Source organism: Ptiloglossa arizonensis, chromosome 4 (genome assembly GCF_051014685.1).
Source record: "Ptiloglossa arizonensis isolate GNS036 chromosome 4, iyPtiAriz1_principal, whole genome shotgun sequence".
Taxonomy (NCBI): Eukaryota; Metazoa; Arthropoda; class Insecta; order Hymenoptera; family Colletidae; genus Ptiloglossa; species Ptiloglossa arizonensis.
Window position 1 is genome coordinate 5,380,312 of NC_135051.1, and position 14,562 is coordinate 5,394,873.

The window sequence follows — 14,562 nt, forward strand, 5'->3', positions numbered from 1 at the left end:
ACCAATGTGCAACGAATTTCTTTATACTCGAACCTCTTCCATATTCCATGGAAACCGGTCGAGTACTCCTCGACGCGGAACAATTAGCGTCCAGGTTTCACGGCGAATAACTGGTCTCTACATTAAATTACGATAATACCACGTTCGATTCTCCCTGTTACGTACCACCGGATGAGATTCCACGCATCCGTCACGGTCTGATTCCAACGAAACCCGATGCACCAGACTCGAAAGAAAGAAAAGAAAAACTACTTCTCCATAGAGGGAGCGGACGGATTCGCGCGAAGAGACGGGCAGGAAGTACGCCGCGTTATTGCACGCGGTGGCGGTGGCGTCGTTGTGTGTATAACGATGGATGGAAAGGGGGTGGGGGCGGAGGAGAAGGCCCGAAAAACCACGGCCCCCGGGTTCGTTCACCCCTGAAACGTACTTTCTCCTCTTTGTTGCGGTTGTCCCGATGAAATCTACGCCCGATAGCATCTACCGTGCAATTTCGGTCGCGGATGCAGCTGCAACCGGTGCGCTCGTACACTTTCGCCCGTGTCTTCGCGCGTTTCGTCACGCCACTGGTCCCCCCTCGTGCCCCTCGCGATTAATTTTTTTCTTACCTCGATTCACGCTCGCTGCTTGCGTCATGGATCGTCACACCGTTGGAATTGATTCGCCGATGCACTGAGGACACGAATTGCAGTGTCATCGACCATGGACCCCCCCCCCCCCCCAACGGGTTGTCTATTCGAAGATATTGACGAGATTCGAGGACATGTACGAGATTCGAGAACATCGACGAGATTCGAGGACATGGACGAGATTCGATGCAACCTACGCGTGAAGAGAGCTAACGATCGATTGGTTGCATCCTGGTTAACTGTTGCGGGTAGTCGAGATCAGGATGTCGAGTGTCAGGACGCAAGGATGACTACAGGCGCGATTAGGATCGCGACGGGTGTCGTTGATAGTGACGATAAGTGGAGCACTTCAACGATCAGATACGTGTGCGTTCGTGACGAGCCGAGTGAGCGACTGACAGTCGATAGGTCGTTGCGAAATTCTACCTGGTTTCGTGCAAGGACGATTGCTCGTGATTCCAGCCGAGTGAAATACGAATTATCGAAGGTCTTTGGGCGACCTTTGGGTAAACCTTTCGTTAGGTAGCAATGTCAGATACCTGGGCCAGCGTAACCTCGTCAATCGTAGTGAATGAAAATAGTCACCTTTATCAAAAGAGATTCGTTCGAGATAACTAGACTGGTACCAGACTTGAAAATACTATCAGTATTTGTAAAGATTTCTAGATGATTCTTGCTACTGGAGTTTATATATAGAAGAACAGGGAACGAAGATCTTTTCTTTTCTTGCAAGACCCCTCTTGAAGTCTTCTTGCGCTGTCGCCGAGAAAATAAAATCTAGCACCGTTATTTCGCGTTGACGAAACCATACAGGCCCTGGTGAACAGTTACCTACGAAATGGGTTAACAAAGTATCCCTCCAGCGAGAAACGGAAAGCAACAAAGTGTCTAGAATTCCTTCAGAAAGACTGGCGGATCCGTGAACTCTACTCCAACAAGAACTGGAGGTGTGATAGGGGAATAGCAGATGTAACAACTTGAGGCACTGCATGATGTAGATTGGAACTATGATCTTGCAACGCTATATTGGTACCCAATATGACTGTACACTATTTAGAATAATCCGTGTACAGGATAATGTTTCTGCAAATCAATATACCAAGAATCGTTGCATACGTGATCATTGTGCGATCGTCCAGACGAAGTAAAGATTAACAATAACTTAAAATATTTTAAATAGAAAGTATTAGATCGTCACCTCCTTTTTACAAAAATATACTGTCCTGATAGTCGTAGCCAGAGGTGTACTCGCGAGTTAAAAAATTATTTATACCTATATCGATGCGCTTGACCGTCTGCGTCCAGTGGAAAATGTATATATAATACGTACGAGTCACGGTTCGTGCGTAATTTGTTTAAAGAAACGGTGGTGCACCAGCTTCCATGAAACGATGGAGAATCCGTGTCGAATGTTCGTAACAATGTTTCCGTGGCACGCGGTTCGCCTAACCCTGACGATTCCGGATGCCTTTGTCCGCTCGATCGGACTACTCTAACGGATTGAGCTATCCAACCTGTCGACAGCTCTTCCCTCCCCCCTCCCCCCCTCTCTGGAATTCCCCCCCAGCGAATCACGTTGAATCGAGCATTTATCACACGACTCGTCGCTATCGATCACTATCTTCCTCGCGATTATTCAGATTTGGTGCATTGCGTCGCCATTATAACTTTCGTCTAATCGATAACTATCGGGTTGTTCGGAAAGTCATTTCGAAAGTTTTCCAAAATGGAGAATATATAATTTAATAAAACGTTTATACACTCTAAAAAAATCGCCCTTCATTTTCACAAAAAAAAAAAAAAAAAAAAAAATGAAATGACTTTCCGAACGACCCAATAATTATTGATAAGAAAACACCGATCGTTTCGTGGCTGTCAATGGATCTGCGCGAGTATGCGAACGCGCCTCGTTGGCAACCTAGTCGTATTCCCGCGTTTTTTCACGCGGATGTATTCTTTTCCTTCCCGTGTACAGTTCGGTTAGAGATGCACCGACGTTGCAACGTCTTCTTATCCGTGTCGGGAAAAAGTGCAACGAGTTGCCCGAGAGACGTTTATCTAGCGAGCCGGTTTCGTCTTGTGTACACTGCGGACCAAAAGTCTTGGGAAAATTGCTATGCTTCGCGTGGGAATGACAAGAATTGTGCAATTTTTCAAACCAACGGCGAGGTATTCTATCCTTTGATAATCCTGGGGCAAAGAAAATGTACGATTACGGTTTCGAATTCTTTAGAAAGTTCAGCCAAAAACTGGAACGATGTTCGTAATTATCCTATCAACCGTGCTTGGAACACGTATAGTATTCCACGCGAGTTACCATGAAGATTCCACGCTCTAATAATTTACAAAGCTGATCAAAACCGTATCTCCATCTCTTATCCTTAAAAATCTCTAAAGTCAACATTTTCTCGATATCTTCTACATTTTTTAACAGATCGACGATAGTGGAAAATTTTGATGCTAATTTCATCGTCCTCGATCGAGTTCCTCCCAGTTCGACCCCTCCTCTCCGTTAGAAACTCCAACGTACTGTTTCGCGTTAACGGTATTCGATGGTGAAATTCCCCGCCTTGGTAAGTTTTTACAGTTCTCTTATCCTTAAAAACCCCTAAAATCGACATTTTCTCGATATCTTTCACATTTTCGAACAGATCGATAGTGGAAAATCTTGATGCTAATTTCATCGTCCTCGATCGAGTTCCTCCCAGTTCGATCCCTCCTCTCCGTTAGAAGCTCCTACGTTACTGTTTCGCGTTAACGGTATTCGATGGTGAAACTCCCCGACATGGTAAGTTTTTACAGTACCAGGTTGTTTCGATTACGGACGTTCGTCACTCGAGAACGATAACGATCGTTGGATCAATCGGTAGGACGACCACGAGGAGGACAACGACGAATAATCATCCCCCGTGTCCGTGTGGCGGAACGAAGCGTACGCGCTCCGAGCGGAATCGTTCCGCGGCCGTTGATCGAAATCCATTGTTCGCGTCACGTTCACGGCGTCGGCCGATGCGCATTAAAGAAGATTACCCGGCCCGATCGTTCCTGGACGAACGCTGCTCGGGCTGCGCCAAGGGAAAAAATTGCCCGCTTACGATCGCGAGGCACGTTACGCGTCTCGAGGAGTCCGTAATAAAAACGGCCGTATCCGGCAGGGCCGTTACTCGCTTGGCAAGGAAGGACCGTCGTAAAAATTGCCGTGACCGATCACCAGACCCCCCCTAGCACCCGTCGCACGGTTTTCTGTTTTCAATGAAAACCACTTTGCCCGGAGTCGCGCGGACCCGAGTCACGAACCTACTGGTACGATCTACGTTCGATAAGACTGGTTCCGGGGACTCCATGGATGAAGCCCTTCTTTTTTTTTCTCGAGAAGATACTTACATCGAAACAATTGTCACGGTTTTGTTTCTAGACACCAGCGACGAAAACGGATGCGTGGACGACTAACGGAAGATGGAACTCGATTCGACGGGAATCTTTGCGAATTTTTTCCGAGGATGTGGAACGTCCGATGGAAATATTTCGTGGATGCTTTGGAAGTGTACACTTTGGGCTATGTTTCTGAGAAATTTTACAGCGAACTGTTCACGTGTATAAAAAATAGAAGCTTTCGTGTCTTGGACCGTCGAAATTTCCCAGAGAGAAACGTTGAAAATGTTCGTTCCTTGTAACCGGAAAGATGGTGTTCTCTCTTAAGGGGAATGGAGTATTACGTGTAAGGGGAATGTAGACCGGCTAGAACGTCTGATCCAATACGACTCGCAACCCCTTTCAAGGGCTTCCTTTCCCCAGGAATACTAGATGATTGAATTTTTGGCGATTGAAGCGGGGATGAAATGGAAAGGGATTCGTTAATAATACTCCGACTAGCGCGTCATGCATAAATGCATAACATTAGTGTTTCGACCCTGAAGAAACTTTCGATCGAACTGGGGGGAAATAGATCGAATCGACTCAATGTTGAAAAGACCACACAACTGACTGATACATCGGACGTTAAGACGCTCGGAGTTCGGACACAAAATTTACGCGAACGAGTCGTCGTAAACTAATCGACCAGGTACGTGGAAAGCTGAGCGATTTCTGCCACAAGTTTTCGAGGAAAGTGTTCCAAAAGATGGAGCACTCTTCGTCGAAAGCGTATTCAACCCCTACGCAAACCCGTCCATCTTGCTGCTACCACGAATTCCCGCGAAACTGCCAATAACTTACAATCACTCGGCGTTTCGTCGTCGCTGTGTAAACTATGCGAGTATTCCTGCAGCCCCCATAATTCACAATCAGCCTCCATTAGCCTCTCATGGCTGCAAGGGAAACTCTTGTTTACGAGCGTCGAACGTGTTCGCGTATGTGACGCGTAACGAGCGACTTCTGTTGCAGAAAAACGTTGAAAAACAAAGCACTGCAACCGGAGGGGACGAGGGTTCCGTAGATTACTTTACCAAGCTCTGTCGGTGGTCCAGAAACGCGGACACTCGGACCGAGCAGTTCGCCGACCATTCTTTTTCACCCTCAAGACCATGTGCGGTTACCGAAAAACAAATTCAAAGTCGCCAAATGGATCCGCCATCGTTCAATCCAGGATCCTACGAGTGCATCCTACGGTTTTCGATCGAGTGCTAAACTTTGATCAGACTTTGCTCCGGACCAGAGTTTCCCAAAGTAGTAAAAGTACACTAAGTACGACCTATGGAAATATTGGGAAACTCTGGTCTAGAATATATATGATTTTAGAAGGTAATCTTGTGTGTTGAGTATTTAATAAATAAATTTAAAACTATGGCATGCTTACTATTATTTTTTTACCTAGAATCTCCAAAAAGAAAACTGCCCTACTTACTCTACACTGTTTGATTTTTGATAAATCAATCTAAAGCTACCAATCATCTACTATTCCTTTACCCAGATTTTCCAAAGACAAACCTACAACTTTGAATCAATTTCTAAAATAAAATACACTAATCTCGACCGTTGAGTCTTTGACAAATCAATCTAAAGCTACCAATCGTCTATTCCTTTACTCGGATTTCCCAAAGACAACCTACAGCTTTGAATCAATTTCTAAAATAAAATACACTAATCTCGACCGTTGAGTCTTTGATAAATAAATCTAAAGCTACCAATCGTCTACTATTCCTTTACCTACACTCTCTCTGAAAAAGTCTACACTTTCGGATGAATTTTCCAAATCGGATATTTGTCACGATCAACGTCTTGGATAAATTCATGGAATTCAGTTACTCAGCAACTCGATGGTTGTTCGTTTCACGGGCAAAGTTTGATCCGGAGAAGGTTGCTCGCATCGACTGTACCAGGAGCCGACAAAAAGGTCGCGGTCGTGCCCGAAGGTGGTTGTTTTGTCTGTGGGAGGTTGACTGCGCCGTCTGGTTCCGGCGTTCGTGGTGGTATCCGTGTGCACGATGGAACGCTCGCAGCCATGGTGGCTTGGGATCGAGGTCACGGGCTCTCGGTTACGTAACACGAACAGCAGGAGTAAGCTCGCTGAGCACCGCGGGCCGATTCGATGACGCACAGGCAGGATTGGATCCTGTGGTTTCTGCCCTGGTTGGTTCTTCTTCTCGGAATATTCGACCCATGGAGCCTGAATTCGTACGAGCTCGCGATGACATTTGCCCCTGGAATCGTTGGAACCGTTCACTCCTCGCAACTCGAAGAACAAACACCGTCCTGTGGCCCAAAATAATTTATTAGAAAGAAAAAAAAAAACTCAGTCGCTGCAAGCAAAGGTTTTGACAATCGTTTCTCGGCGTTTCCAGTTCAGATTCGAATCAAGGTGGTTTCGATAGGTTACTCAAGATTTTTTCAATAGGTATTAGCAACTGAGATTCGAGGCTCTCACAAAGAGAAATTTGCGTTAACAATTTCTTACTATCGAGGTTCGAATCGATCCAAGATTTTCTCGTCGGACTAATCTAGGGTAACTCGAGACTACTAATTTTCGAAAGACAGTAACTGAAATGGATGAAACTATTTGTAACTAGAAATGAGCTAAAATGCCCCTACATCATTTTTTTAATTTTACCAACAACGACTTCTAAATTCTATTCGAAATTAAAAACCAACCCAAGATTTCTTCGTCATGCTTGTTTAGCTTGACTAGAGATTTACCACTTTTCAATAGACAGCAACGATGTCCTAAGATTTTTATCTCGAATCGAACGCAACTGGTCTATCAGGTTTTTCAGCTCAACTTTAGAAACTCGCCTTCAGACGGTAGCATCTTAATGCGCAACTACGTCGTCTACCTGTTAGTCCCGATAGGAAAGAAACTCGGCTAACAAAAAAAAAAAAAAAAAAACAAACAAAAACCCAAAAAACAAAATAAGAAAAACTCCAGTGGCTCGTACCGACGTGTTGTCGTACAAACTAGCCTTTAATCTGAAACGAATGGGGCACGCGATCGCTTCAATGGCGCGCGAGTTGATTTAACGACTCGAGAGTTCGTTCGTGGGGGCATAATTTCTACGTGTAATTGAAATTGCCAGCGGTCGATCGTTCGAGGTATCGACTCGTTTGAAATTATCGAAAGACCGCGAACGACTCGTGATTAATACACCGAGAACGAGATGTAATCCGGTGTCATTTGCATCGGCGTTATTTTTCGTCGCTCGGATCGCACGGTTTCAGGTAACTAGTCATCGATCGAGGAATCGATGACCACTCAGTACGGGAAAAGAGAGAAGTGGAGAGGGTTGCAGGAGAAGGGGGTACTCACGACTTGTAATGAAAATAAAATGCAACGCGATCGCGTGATTAACAACGCAAAAAAACCTAAAGGGTTTCGTTTCGGTTTGAAATACTTCTTAACCGAACAACGTGCCCTCTCCCTCTTCTATGTTCATTGGAAAATCGTTAATCGACCACCATTAGATCGCAACTTCGATTTAATCCCACGTCCCCTCTTTTCTGCCTATTCTATTGGGTTGTTCGGAAAGTCATTTCATTTTTTTTTTTTGGTGAAAATGAAACACGATTTTTTTTAGAGTGTATAAACATTTTATTAAATTACATATTCTCCATTTTGGAAGAATAACTTTCAACGAAATGACTTTCCGAGCAACCCAATAATTGGACCCCTATCGAAACCCATAGAAATTTCAATCGTTGTCGGAGAGGGCCGACGAGGATCGAGATGGTCGGGAAAGTGGCACAATTTTCGTTTTCTCGCGGCGAAAAACGAAAAAGAATCGCGTGCTAACGACAGCCGTCGTTGAACGAGTGGAAAAAAGGCGCAACCCAATTTCGTCCCGTAGGAAGGCTCTTCGATTGCCACACGCTGGCACCCGTCACGCGCACTTCCCATCCGAGGGAAAAGGCTGTCGGACCTGACGACAGCCTCGTCCCACATAGATGGAAATGACAAATCCCATAAAAAATTCAGCCTTCCCGGCTGGGAAAGTCGAGCACACGAGCTCTCGTAAAATTACGACCTGCTCGTTCCGTTGTTAAGCCGATTTAAAAAATACCGCGAATTCTTGGCGACCGGTCGCTGTAAAAATGAACAAATCGAGACGAACGAATTTTTCGTGCGTCTTTTTAGAAAAGTAGATTACTGTAAACATGTTCCCTGAAAGTCTGTCTATGCGATACTTGACAGTAGAATTGACGACCGCGAACCTATACCTATTTGAACTAGACCACATACTGTAACGAGTTGGAAAGATGTCATCTGGTAGAAGAATCATCTGTAATAAGACTGACGAGTGTTCACATCCTGCCATTTTAGATCACAGTCTACTAGCTCCCTTCTCTATTGTCTCACGCATTGTTTTTATTGGTCACTTTTGATCTAACGACAATACGTAAACCCTCGTTAGCCATTTTCTCATGTAGATACAGTACACTCACCTACTTCAAGTGAAATCTTCACAGCTCCCCATAGTACACGTTTTCGAACGAAAAGAAACGATAAATCGATTTACTCCGATAATTCTCTGTTTAAATATCACGAAAAATGTGTAATGGAATAGCCATTTAGGTTCGAAAGAAGCGTGAAATAAATCAAACCGATCGCGCTGGTAGTTCCACTGTCGAAGTAAATGACCCAATTATCGACTCTCCAGGTATTAATACCTTTCGCTTGTACTAAGGAACTCACGACATTAACCCGACCTGTATTACAACGCGAGGAGAAAGTGATCCCAATGACCCAATAGCAGAATATTACAAGCCACTGATGTAGGTTACCGTTCGCGGGTTTCCATCGTGCGAAGTATTTTTTAAATCACCGAGTGAATCTCGGTCTTAACGATCCGTCCCGATGGCCGACACAGCGTCTATAGAATCCCGGGAGGAACCCCGGCCGCTAATCGAGAAGTCCATTAAACGAAAGTCCGTAAAGCTCTCCACCCTCGACTACCCCGTAGACCTCCCAAATCTCGCGAGACGAGTTTTTAAACCGTCTCTTTAAATTCCCGTCGCTCCTGTCTGCCCCGTAGACTGTGTTCGGTCGTCCCGGTGAAAGATGGCGAACGGAAATCGATCTCCGATAATTAGCCCCGTTTCGACGTCGCTCGATCGCTCGGAACCGAGACCAAAAAGTAAATAAAAAAAAAAAAAAAAGGAACAACACGGCTCGTTATTCCGGTTCCCGATGTAAAACGGGCCGTAGCTTGGCGTGTCTGCACGGGGAACGGAAAAGGTTCCGTTCTGGCTGTTTCCATCCGTCGTCCACTTGGCGAAGCGTAACGACCAACCGAGCAAACCAGCCAGCCAGCCAGCCAGCCAGCGAGCCAGACGATGGACTGGGAACCGTCTAGTAGACCTTGAACGTCCCTTTAACTGGTTGCACTACAGCCAAGGTTACCTTCTTCCTCTTTACCACGGAGCGCTGTTGCGCCCGCGGGAGAGAAGGGACCGGATGAATAGGGTCGTGAGTTCGCCACTTTGTCAAGGTCGTAGCTAGCCTGATACACGTATGTATATTCCTCCGCCAAACGGTAAAAATTACGTTAACAGGGTTATTTCTACGGTTAATTGAGAGGCTCGCGGTGGAGTAAGCACGGTGGAGCTACCGGGATCGGTAATTGATTTTTCACGGGAACGGATCGAGACAAGGGTAAACTTTTTCGCCCGAGGGGATCAATAATTTTCTGTAAGAGGATTTGTGACTTTTACTACGAGGATTGACAATTTTCTTGTGGGTGCAATCGCTACGGTGAATACTTTGCTTAATAAGAATACTATCGAGAGGATCGAGAGAACACCAAGGCCTGGTAACAGGATCATTGATGTAGACCTATACTGTTTAAAGATGATACTCTGTGTACTGATCTTCTGTGCTGCAGCACATAGGTTCTCGAAATAAGTGAACTGTTTGAAGAAGAAGGTGGAGATCGATATTAGTACAAACGCATTTGTACTGCTCTTGAGAAATAAAGAGAAAACATTTCGTAAATAGTCTACTTAAAAGATAAAACTTCCAATGGAAAACCTACTGTGTAATATATCAAATACGAGCTCGAAATTTATAACGACAGAGTTCAATAGCGAGAAAAATAATTTGCATGATTATTTTTTATTCTTTCTCGTACCTTGCCGAAAGAAACGCGAAATTTCAGTTCCTCCGGAACATTTGGGTACATGGTCATAATCATTGGCGTTACACCGTTGCAAAGCGAAGCGGATTCCTCGGTACTTGCTCCCCGAGCGCGGTGGAAAAAAGTGAACGAATCGGATTACGCAGTAATTTACCCGCGAACAGTTTCCGCAGCGTTTTCTGAGAGGCAGAATCGATGACTGCGTATCGTGTCACGCACACGTCGCCGCGTGGGGACGTTCTTTTAACATCCGTAACTAAATAACAACCGAGAGCCACAGAACTGACGAGGCGGTTGGAGTCGCTCGCCCGGAGGCAGCATTCCTTATCATTATATCCCATAAACATTATCCTCGGCTCCATCGAGAATGATTCCACGATCCGGCTGGAATGAGTCAAGTGGAGGTAGCACGTCTTCGATCCGCTGAAGCGGGGTGGAAAGAGGGGGAGAGAGAGAGACTCTTCCGAAGGAGTTGCAGAGAGACGAGGATGGTGAGGGGGGAGGGATACTTGGAAGGCGAATGGGAACGACTCGTGGAACGTCGATGGGGACTTTGAATTTCGTTGATCGACCGGGTATATCTCGCTCGAATGTTGCAAAGTCTGTAAACGCCATTGGACAGCACGAAGAATTGGAATGCGAAATTATCGAAGAAAGAATTTAACCCGAGAGGAAAGTACAAAGCCTGTAAAATTTAACGAGTTGAATTTTTTTCGCGCGTGGTATATTCGCTTCCACGCGAGACACGAAACCCTGTTCTTGCCAAATTTGGTCGGGTGTCGTCAACTTTGGGGAAGGGATGCACTGCTCGAGAATTCTTTAGAATTCTCTATTGCATTTGCGAGCACAGAGTGCATCGTACAATGAGGGGTCGTGCCTTCGTTGAAAGGAAAGTTCAATGGCGGGATAAGATCTCCGTGTGATCGCATTTTTTTTTCACGAAGAAGCGATGCATCCGTAAAGTGCAATTGCACTTTTTTGTCGGTTGGATTCTTGTGATCTTTTATAAAGTCGCTTCTTCTTACGCGTCAGGTATTTCGGTAACAGCGATAAGGGGGATAAGAAATTCTTGGGACAAACGCGCTACGTGGTATTTAAATAATTAATGTACTTTTCGCATATCGAAAGGGCAAATTACATCCGAGCTGTTAGGTTTTAAATATCAAGTCGATCATAAGGAAAGATACTATTTCATTCTTGTATCGATAAAAAGAAGAACGAGTTTCTTGAGCCAACAACTACGCGGTGTTCCCAAGTGGTTAACCCATCCAAGTACTGACCGCGCCCAACGCTGCTTAACTTCGGTGATCGGACGAGAACCGGTGCGATACAAGCGTAGAATGAGCGTTGACGTTAACTCCTCTTCGCGAATTAATGACATGGCTCTACGCATAATCCGTATAAATAGATATACACGAGAACATCTCGAGCTGGTTTTATTGACGCGACGTCATGGATCATTTTTACGCGTAACTTATCACTGACGTTTCTCCAATTAAGCATGTCCGAGATTCGATATTCTCGTGTACGTCTATTGATACAGGTTATGTATATAGCTTATCGCTCGACATGTGAACAGGATTAATCGGAAAAATGTCCAAGATAATTTTTACGTGTAACTAATCTTCAACTTTTCCCCACTCGAGCCTGTTTGAGATCTTACATTCTCGTATATAGATACAGGTTATGGTATCGTCGCTCGACTCGCGAGCAAAGATTTCCGTCAACGCTCATTCCGTGCATGTGTCGCAAGCGGTTCTCGTGCGATCACTGAGGCTCTATTCGAACCAAAAGAAACTTTTGTGTTGCTCGATTATACCGTTAGTAAGACTTCCCTTAGAAGTTAAAAATCCACGACGAACAGGTAAACGAATGCCTACGTCTCTTACTCTAGTTCACAGTCTACCAGTTCCTCTACCCTATTGAACAGTAAAGAAGTCCGTAGCCATCGAATTGGAACCACTCGAATGCAGTTGAAAAATGATAGAAAAATTCAAAGTTCCATAACTTTATTAATATCCGTTGAAAACTACTGCAACAAGAAGCAAATTGAAGCTTAAACCTTCTACTTTTCGATAAATTCGACAGATGTTACTTCGGTCGATGCTCAAGGGAGGAAATTCTCCCTCGAAGAGATACTTATCAAATTATAAAAATTTCTCGATGTTTGACACAACCTTTACTCTACAGAAAATAAAGTTAGCGATTTATCGTTCACGGCACGGAAAGGTACGATCGTTTCTCTTCAAACTAAACGAAACTTCGTTTAAAAAAACTTGTTTCTTTTTTTTTAAAGAAGTTACAACCATTTGGAGAAACGTTGCATCGGCACCCCCAGCGAAAAAGATTCTCTTTTATCTATTTATTTCTTTTCTACCTGTCCGAAAGAGGAGTCCGGAGAACAGCGGGGTTCCGTGACCATCGGCGGCGTTGGACCGATGGCAAGTACTCGGCACATTCATCGAAGACGTAAAATGACGGGGCTCGCGAGTATCCAATATGCAAAGTGGTCGACCAGGCCGCGTTTCAGGTACCATTGACGTAACTCACCGGAATATCGTTGCTCCTGACGGGAGTTTTCGAGGGCCGGCGGCACGAGCGGGCGCGCAGGGCGCAGAGGGGGCGAGAGTGTACAGAGCTGATAGGGGCCACCATTACCCATCCCCGTGTTCCAGCAACCCCGCGTACAAGCCCGTACAACCCCTGTGTACAATCTCCGCGTGGCCAACAGACTGGTCGAGAGCCCCCGAGCGTTTCGTTGTCTAGCGCAGGAGTCGCGTTCGATCGGTCGAGACTTCGAATGCTCGGATGCTAATTAACCGGGGACGGTACAGAGCTGAGAAGACAATCAGGATCGTGGTCCAGGACCTCACGGGCATGTAAAATTTCAAGATGACCGACAGACGTGCCGCGTCACGGAGAAACAAAGATCTTGGGTCAACCCTAGCGCATCGAGAGTCTTTTACGACCCACCTCACATTGTAGTGCAGCCTCTGAACTAACAGGGGGACAATCTTTTGATATTGGTAGAGATAAAGAGAATTTACTTGTTGTCTATCTTTGTAACAACTGTATTATGAACAATAAATACGAGTATTCGAATACGAGAGACTTTATTGTATATTATATCCTAACCTACATATCACCAATCTAAATCAGACCTAAGCCAGTCTCTTGGTATACCTAACAGCGGTTCTTTTTCAAATTAAAAATTTTTTTCACGATGGGGCTAATCATCTATAAGTCTATCAAATTTCATCAAAAATTGACGAATTTTGGTAGCACAATTAAGACACTATTTTTATGCGGATATTCCTTCCAAGATATTTCTCTGTGTAAATAAAAATAAAATAGCGTGGCTAGTTGACGTTCTCGATTAGTTGGTCGGTTCTTCGTTCGATTGCAATTTCCTCGCGAGGGTCCTGGCTACGACTTTGCAACCCTCGACGACCGTTTTGAACCCCGAAGGCCGAAACCTGGCGGTGGGTTTCACGGCGATTCTGCAGAGAGCCGCGGAATGTTTGGGGACACGGTGAACAGAATTTACTTACCGAGATTGGTGTTTGCGGCCCAGACGTCGTCGCTGGGGATCGAGGAAATATTGTACCGGGGGTGTTGTTTACGCTTCGTACGTTTTGTTTATCGATTCGCGGGACTCCACAGCGTAGTTCGAAAAACTCGAGAAACCTTGGTGACGGTCTACAGTGGAAGTTCGAAGGAGGTGGATCGAACCGGAGACGAAGAAAATTATTATTATTAACGTCATCGTCGTCGTCGTTGTCGTCGAACATTTTTATCGCCATGCTACCGCTGAAATTGCTGTTATTATAACCTAACCTCAATTGAAATCTAACCTAAAAATACCTCCTGCAAGGACGCAAACGGGCTAAGAATATGCGTTTGCAGGGGGAGAAGTTTTGTTTTCGTTTAATTCGTGGAAGTTTGCATATTTCTTAAAAAAGAAATACTCGATGACGTTGAAAGTTTGGAAAGTATGACCATGAGAAAAATTTTCCAGCAATCGGAAGAATAATCTTAAAGGGCAACGACTAATTAGAAATATTTTCAAGAAGGTTCAGAGTCGTAAAAAAAAAATGGTTACAAATTGTTACTCGTTGTCGAATCGCGTTTAAGGCATTCCGGCCTAAACGAAGTGTTACATTCATAGATGACCAATTAAATTCTCTGTGGTGGAGAGAATCTCAGCCATTGCAACACGCGATGGGTTTCCGAGATTTCTGTTTTTGCTGGGCCCGATTGACCGCGGTAAGAGGAACAGGGTTGAAAGGATGGTTGGAAACCGAGCCGATCGTAAATAAACTCTGGAAACGTGGTACTTACGGCGGCCTCGGTGATTACGCCAGGTGCGT

At 45.0% G+C, this 14,562-nt stretch overlaps 1 pseudogene; it reads right to left on the reverse strand.

Moving 5' to 3' along the window:
- Positions 1 to 11,421: 11,421 nt before the first annotated feature.
- Positions 11,422 to 11,544, reverse strand: LOC143146490 (5S ribosomal RNA; annotated as a pseudogene).
- Positions 11,545 to 14,562: the final 3,018 nt, after the last annotated feature.